Consider the following 8,687-nt stretch of genomic DNA (forward strand, 5'->3'; position numbering starts at 1 on the left):
CGGATCTTTTGTAACCCAAGATGACAATTATTTCAATGAAGAAGAAAACCATTTTCCCCGCGAACAATCGATTTTTGATAAGAGAGAGTTTGACAGAGGTGTAAGTTAACTGGTCAAATTCACTAAGATAGGTCAACAGAGGTGTAGTACTAACCAGTCAACGAAATGGTCTGATAGAGGTGTAATGTTAACCGGTCAGATCATTTAAAATGAGAAACCATTTAGAGATATAATATTAACATGACAATTTGATCAAATTAGCACTATTCAGGGGTTTAATGTTAACATGATAGTACATGGACATTTGGAGTGGACACTGTTCAGAGGTGTAATGTTAACATGATAGTGTGAGGATATCTAGAGTTAAGCAGAGGTATGGTGTTAACTTGATGACTCGCTAGGATTTTGGATCGAGAAGATCAATGTTTTTGGTTAGAGTTAGAAACTTAAACGTTGCCAGGATCTCTATGGGGAGATAAAATTAGCCGATATCACGGGTAGTATTTCTAAAGAAACTTCCCGTTGATTGGCGTCATGAGCCTATTGCTATTTTGGTTAATTAGGTGATATATTCCATTTGAATAGGTTGTCTTTACTACAAACGAGCCTTCCCATTTGGGTTAAAATTTTTCTTTAGCCTTATGTGTCATGACCATGGGTAGACGAATAGCTAAGACTAAGTCGCCTTCTTTGAAGGATCGTTCTCTGACTCTCCTGTTGAAGGCCGTAGAGATCCATGACTAGTAGATCTTGATTCTTTGTGGAGCTTGAAGTCTCAGCTCATATAGCACTTTTAATTCTTCGAGGTGCTATTGATATTGTTCTTCAGTTGTTATCTTCTCACTGATAGTGATTCTTAATGACAATATCTGAATTTCCAAAGGGATCACGGCTTTGGATCCATTAACAAAGGAGAATAGTGTGTAGCTAATGGGAGTACAGACTGTTGTTCGGTAAGCCTATAAACACTCTCTAAGTTTCTCGTCCTAATCTTGTTTGATGGACGAGACGAACTTCTTCAAAAGTTTGATGATGGTTTTGTTGAAAGCTTTGGCTAGATCATTAGCAGCTGGGTTATATAGCGTAGAAGCCACATCTTGAGTTCTAAACTTGTTGTAGAATTTAAAGAAGGATTGACTAATGAATTACGGACCGTTGTCGTGAAAGATTCGTCTAGGAATTTCGAATTAGTAGATCACGTGATGTCTCAAGAATTTGATCACTTGATGTATTGACTTCTTCGAGGGGAATAACTTTAGCTCATTTGGAGAAGTAATCTATGATGGTCAGGACGAATCGATGGCCTTTGGTAGACATCAGGCTAATTAGCCTAATGATGTCCATGCCCCAAGCTTCAAACGATCAGTAGGTGACTATCAAATGTAATTCTTCTAAAGATTGACGTAGGAAGTTAGCGTGGATTTGACATATGACATCGTTTGGCATATGCTACCACGTCTGCTGTCATTATCGGCCAATAGTAGCTTATACGATGAAGATAGACTTGAAGTTTGGGACTGGTTGATGAGCTCCACATGCACCATCATGTGCTTGCTTTAACACTTCTTGAGCATCACTTGGTGATAAACATTGGAGAATATTACTATCGAAAGATTGTAGGTACAAAGTCTATGTGGTAGAATCATAGAAGAAATGTGGAGCTCTTCTTTGAATCAAGGCTGCTTGCTTTGGATTATCAGGTAGTATCCCGTATAATACATAGTCAGTTATTAGGAATCACCAATCATTACTATTGAAGTGAATTACGTGACATACACTTTGTTGGCTTCAAGAATATGCTCCGAGGATCACAATTGACGACTAGCCACCGTGATACGCCTAGTGAATTTAGGTGCTAGGGCGAGTGTGGCTGCAAAGGATGCCAAAGCGTCCACATGTGTATTCTCGAGGCAAGCTACATAACTAATGTAGAAGTTTTGAAAGGACTGAGCGAGCTTTGTTTTCGCTTTGTGGTAGGGTATGAGGTCATTGTGATGGACATTATATACTCCTTTGTTTTGATTCACAATCAGTTTGGAGTCACTATGGGCTTCAAGATATTTGGCATCCATGTCTTGAGCTAGTTTTAGCCCAATTACCAAGGCATTATACTCAGCTACGTTGTTAGAACAAGGCTTGATCAATGAGTAGAACTGAGGAAGAATATGTCTATGGGGGTTAATCAGCACTACCCCCACTCTTGCAATAATTGCTCCCTTGTGGTTGCATCGTGACACATCTGTTTGCATCGAAAATCAGTTTCTTTGCAACTTCTATTACAATTGTTTATCGATTACAAATAGAAATCTTTACAAATAGAAATAAAAGATTGAGTCTTTATATAAGATTTCTCCTTACAAAAGAAATAAACAGAGGATCTCCTAGAAACACACGCAGAGATTGTTTATCAATCGCTGCTTGCGGGGATCTTTGCCTGTACCAAGGACACATTAGTATGTGGACCACAGATTCACTGATCTGGGTTAATCATGAAGAAGGTTCGGTATTCTTGTTTCAATTGGGTAACAAGAATAGAAGTAAATATCTTAGCGATGTGAAATAAATACTCTTCTCGAGATCAAAGTGATGTTTGATCTCAAGGAAAGGGGTGATGGCCTGCAGATCTCTCGAATTCTTCCACTTTATGCACGAAGTTCACCAAGAACTCATCCTTCTCTCTGAAATTCGTGGATCACTACTCTCAATTCATCAGTCTCTCCTCAGCCAGCGCAACCCCTGTGCATAAAGATGCCAGGGGGATATTTATAGGCTTCAGATGCCGTATTTGAGGATAAGAATTCGTGAGTTGGGTGTATCTTCAGTTAGTAATGACTTTCCCGTGTTTAAAAATGTTCCCAAGGCATTTAGGAAGCTAGTGAACCACACAAATCCTGAGAAATTATCGAAAAATGCATTTTGGGAGATTCAATATGCGAGACACCATGTGTGTCTTAACCTGCGAGACACAAGGAGGTGTCTCAGAGTGCAAGACACATATTTTTGTCTCGGCCTGTGAGACACATTATGGTGTCTCACAATTTGAGATAACTCTGGCTATCTTACTTCGTCGTTTCGTCGTTTCACACGCTTTATCGTTTCGCGTGTTCCTTTGCTTCCTTTTGGCATCAGATGATCTTCTTTGACTTAAATAATGACATTCTTCATCTTCTCTTCGTCTCGAGCTGAGTTCGGGACCTTATAGTCAATTTTTTATGCCTACAGATACCCTCTGTAAAGTATTTTAGCCTCCTTATTAATTTATCGAGGAGTCTAGAATACTTTGGATAAGATAGGCCATGTTTTCAATCTTGCATGAAAAGGGCCTTTGAATGGCTTCAGTTCTTCGACTTCTTCAGCTTTCAACTTACTCAGTATTTTGTCAGGTAGTCTAAAATACTTTTGATGCTGCGTTTATCGCTTGACCATTGTCAAAATCTTGAATTGAAATTGATGCGTTGATATCTGAACTAGCTTGCGTCGTTGAGTCAACATTGAACTGATCTTCTTTGTCGAGAGTTTATATCTGAATTGCAATTGGACTCCATGAGTTTAGGCTTCCAAGGGCAATGTTGGAAGGTCATCACCTTCGACTACAATTTCATGTAAGTCGTGTATATCGAAAGCATGTTGTAAGTGTACCGTAGACGAGCTAGAAAATGCGTCGCATGCATGCTGGAGGGATCCTTTGTGTGAGTTTTGATTGTAAGATTAGTCAATAGTGTTGATATGACTACATAATCAAATGCGTTCAAGGTCCCTCATAGAGACTTCGGCTGGAATTGATATTATCCTAGGTGCTTAAGTCACGAGACCAACTGATGAAGCTGGTGCGTCAGTGACTATTAAGTCAAAACAGCCTTCCACAACTCATGAGGCTAATTTATCAGTGTTATGGAGTAGGAGATTATCAAGGCTTTGACTACCACCATGGACTTCATAAAAGTTGGTTAAAAAGTTGGACTTTCATAAGCTTATGAAGAGAAGCCTTCTGAGCTAGAAGAGCAAATCCGTCGTCGCAAGCTGCTTATCCAAGCGTAATATGATTTTTGGCAAACCCTCAGCCATCAACAGATTTAAAGAGCCTTTACTAACTACCGTTTAAGTCGGGCTAGCATGCAGATTGTTTATGTCCGTTCCGTATGTAACATTGTGCTAAAAGAGTTAACTCTCTTAGTGCTACGACATTAAATATATAGACTTCATATTTCTTACGTGATACGGGTGTATCTTCTCTTCGGGAGCTTATCGATCCTCATGAGAGCTTGAGGATAGATAATTCTCATAGTATCTTGAGAATAGAGTAGAGGAGTCGTGGACGAGGTCACTGGAGGCGGCGAAGTCGACGAATTTGTCAAACTACAGGAATTATAGCTGGGCTCTGGCCGGTCGACCGACTTGGTCACAGCGGTCGACCGCGTAGTGCACAGACCCAGACTGTGTCTCTAGACTGAGAGCGGTCGACCGATGTAGGCGTTGCGGTCGATCAGAAACCCTGTAATCGATTTTTTCCAGAAATCGATGTTCTGGCCGGTCGACCGACTTGGTCATAGCGGTCGACCACGTAGCGGTTATGGGCCTGGGCTTGTTTCCTGCACCGTTTAGAATTTCTATTTAGTATAAATAGAAACACGACTTTTCTAGGGTTTATCACTTAGATTGTAATCAGAAAATAGATCAGAGAGGTTGTTCTTTGATCTAGAGAGATTGTGAGAGAGAGATTTTGTAAATCCAATTGATTCTCATAATCTAGAGAAGGTATTTTCCTTCGCCCTAATTATAACTCTTGTGTTCTTTTGTCGTTTTCTTCTCTACCGACTCTTGATAATTCCACGATCAAGAGTGCTCGAACGGCGACTCGTATCAAGTTGGTATCAGAGCACCTAGATCCTGTGAAGGGGGAACCTGTGTATGGTCCTTACTCGCTCACAGTACAAGAAGCTTGGCGAGATCCTTATTTCCTTAGAGGGAGTCCAGAAATTAAGGAAGGAGAAGATAACTGAAGCAGATAATTCAGCAAGACTTGATACCATAGAGAAGCAGATTGAGACGATCGGGACGACTCTTACTCAACTCGTGGGTCTCATCAACGGAGGAGACAAAAAGGAGGAATCTTCTCCGAAGGGTAAGAAGAAACTCGTCGAATCCGACGAAGAGAGCGAGAAATCTGATTCAGAGGGGGAGACTGAGATTGTCAAGACTGTTGGACATCAAGGGGGTAAGAATAATTACTAGAATCTGAAGATTGACTTCAAGGTTGAGATTCCTGTTTATGATGGGAGTATCAATATGGAGAAGCTTGATGATTGGATCAAACGTATGGAGATGTACTTCACTCTCTACGGATATTCGTCCAAGGAGAAGATAGTATTCGCGACATTGAAGCTTTCAGGGCACACGTTGACGTGGTGAAAATCCTATTACAAACAGGAGAAGAAAGCGGCGTCGTGGAACAAGTTCAAGGAGCTACTTCGGAAATAGTTCTATCCAGTGGGGTTCCTTAAGGAGCGTTGGTACAAGTGGTATGGCTTGCGCCAAAAGTTTAATTAGACCGTTCAAGAGTACACGACGGAGTTCCAGTAGCAGGTGATGGTTCTAAACATCGCAACGGACGAGTACTCCATCTTCATGAAGTACATGGTGGGTCTGAATGATTACATCCGAAAGGAGATGAAGCTGTTTTCGGTTGAGACAATCGCAGAGGCGAGCATGAAGGCCATAGCCATTGAGGGCAGGCAGAAGAAGGATAACAAGACAAAGGGGTATTCCAAACCATCGGGGAGCAAGACGGGTAGCTCTCAGTCTAAAGATGAGAAGAAGAAGGGTGACTCAGGGAAAGCAGGATTGACATGCAATCACTGCAAACAGACAGGGCACGTGGCTGATCGTTGCTGGGATAAGTATCCTCATCTGAAGCCAAAAGGATTAAAGAAGAAGGAGGAGAAGAAGACGTACGTGATAGAATAGGGTCCGAAGGAGGTTCCCAGGATGACTGAACACGAGGACTAAGTGGGAAGGGTGTCTAACACGAGGACTAAAAGGTAATGCTTGTCCAACACGAGGACTGAGAAATGGTGAAAATATCGCTGAGATGCATAGTGAAATCTACCTATATCAATTCACAATCAAATCAGTATGTATATCCACATTTGGTACCCTCAGGTCATCTATCATGCATGGATACATAATAAGACTAAAAACAAATGCCAGATGATCGAGGCAAAGACCGCCCCGGTCGACCGCACTCAGAGCCGAAACTCACTGTGCAGCAGAAACCCTCACGGTCGACCGCTGTGCATTGAGGTCGACCGCCAAGGTATCGCGGTCGACCGCCATGGTCGACCGCACAGAGGGCAGACGAATTCTGCCCTTCTGCACGCCTAGCGGTAGACCGTCGCGGTCGACCGCGAGGCAGACAGAAGCCCAGTCTGGGTTTCTGATAATCACATTTTATTACAATTTTTATACCCTCATTATCTATTTTATATGAATAAATATACCACTAATAATTGCTTTTATCTGTTAATTGCAGGTTAATGATGAATAAATCTCAAACTCATTGATTAAATGAAGAAATGAATTAAGAAGCCAATTGGAAAATCAATTTCCAATCTATCCAAAAGCCCAAGCTAAGATGAAGGATTAAAAGAAATATCAAAGCCCAAAAGCCCAAGCAAAAGCCCAAGATCCAAGCCCAAGAACCAATGAAAGAGGAGTTCTGCGGATAGCAGCTAGAAGCAGGCAGGCATCGATGCCAGCATCGATACCCCTATCGATGCTAGTATCGATACGCTGGGCAGTTTGTTACGAATCAAAGGCTGAAAATTGATGTTTTTGGATAAGATTTCAATCCAATGGCTCTCATTCACTGATGTTTACTATAAATAGGGGTAGAGAGTGAGGGGTTAGAGGTGTGAAAATTTTGTAAACTCCTTTTGGAGAGGAGGGCTACTCTTAATTGAGAAGGCCTTCCAAAAATTGTAACTTTAGTTGCAATTAATAATAATAATTTTTTCACCACTTTAAATATTTCTTCTCTTTGTTGGATGATGAAGATGGAGATGAAGAATTATTTAGAGGTTTGCATTTTCTTTCCTTTTTCTCTTTTATTTCCTTTTTATTGCTTATTAGTGTAGATTTATTTCTATGCTTGTAGTTTAGATTTTATTTTCTTGTTAAATAGCCAAGAGGCTAGAACCCTCTTGCCTTAGATTTATTTCATGCTTATAGAATAGATTTAATTTCTTGCATTTAATTCTTGCAATTTTATTTTGTAGTTTAGATTTTGCACTTTATTTTGTAGTTAGATTTTAATTTCTTATACTATTCACCTTGAGGCTAGAACCCTCTTGGGTTTAGTTTTTCTTTTTGTTTATTTTTATTTTATTTGATTCGCCTTTAGGCTAGAACCCTCTAGGGAATCACCCTTTTCTAAGAAGTGGGTTCAATTGTAGATTACCCATATCTATAATTGAATCCACCATCTTTAATTTCTTACATTTTCTTTTATTCTTGAATTTTATTTTCTTTATTCTTGATTTTTATTTTCCTTTTCCTTCTTGCCTTATTGATCATATTCATTCTTTGTCACATCCACTCTCACTTATATCTCGTGCCGATTTACACACTATCACTTCCACTCTCTCTATCTCTCCACAATCACATTCACTTATCACTCCTACTTGTCACACACACAACATAAGAACCGATTTTATATTTTCTCCTACAAAACACCTTCCTCGTGGGATCGATATCTTAAATACTATAACTTGACACGGTTGTGCACTTGCAACCTTTTTGGTACATGTTTATGCCGCATCAAGTTTTTGGCGCCGTTGCCGGGGAAGGTGCTTAAGTAGGTTTTAATTATTTTGGTTCTTTAACTTGTGTGTTTTTTGTGAAGGAAACGCTTGGAGCTTGAAGATCGCGGATTGGAGAGCTAGGATTTGAAGATTTGCTTTCGGGTAAGTCCTCTTTCTAGTTTTTAAATTCCACCCTTTAGCTACTTCTTCACAATTAGAGACAATTAGGACTTAAAAAAAAAGAGATTTTATTTTTTGTTGACCATAATAAAATTCATCCTCCACTTTGACATTTACTAACAAGATAATAAATTCAAACAAATCCCCCCTTCTCATTTGTTTGATTGTTAACCCTAATTAAAAAAAAGATTTTTTTTTTCCATCCTTTTTAAGTTGCTTTTAATTCATAGGGTTGCATTTCATATAGTGTAGGAATTCACCAAGTGATTTGAGCATCTTGATTTGACACACACTTAAAAATATTTTTAAGGGCAAAACCCCATAATCAAGATAAGGTGAGGGATTTCATCACCCTTTCCTTAGCCCAAAAATCACGACTTCCTCACTACACCACCCAAGCCTAATAAAACTCATTAGACGTTGGCCCCTAAGGATTCGAGCTCAATAAGGAACAAGAAATCCTTAAGTGAACCGGTTTAAGTTTTCTCAGATTAGTTGGTGTCTAAGGCAAGGTTTAGGGGTTGCGTAAAGCGCTCCGCAAGGAAAGAGGTACTTAATTGATCTTTGATCACCCTCTAGTACTATCCTTACCTGGCTAACTACCTGGGTAAAACTTTTATCTTTTCACTGTAGGAGTTTTTGGTTAGGAGCTGGTCTAGTGAATTAGGCTAAACCCTAGAATTAGAGTGATTGAAAAGTGATTGTTTT

This window comes from Asparagus officinalis, chromosome 3 (genome assembly GCF_001876935.1).
Source record: "Asparagus officinalis chromosome 3, Aspof.V1, whole genome shotgun sequence".
NCBI lineage: Eukaryota > Viridiplantae > Streptophyta > Magnoliopsida > Asparagales > Asparagaceae > Asparagus > Asparagus officinalis.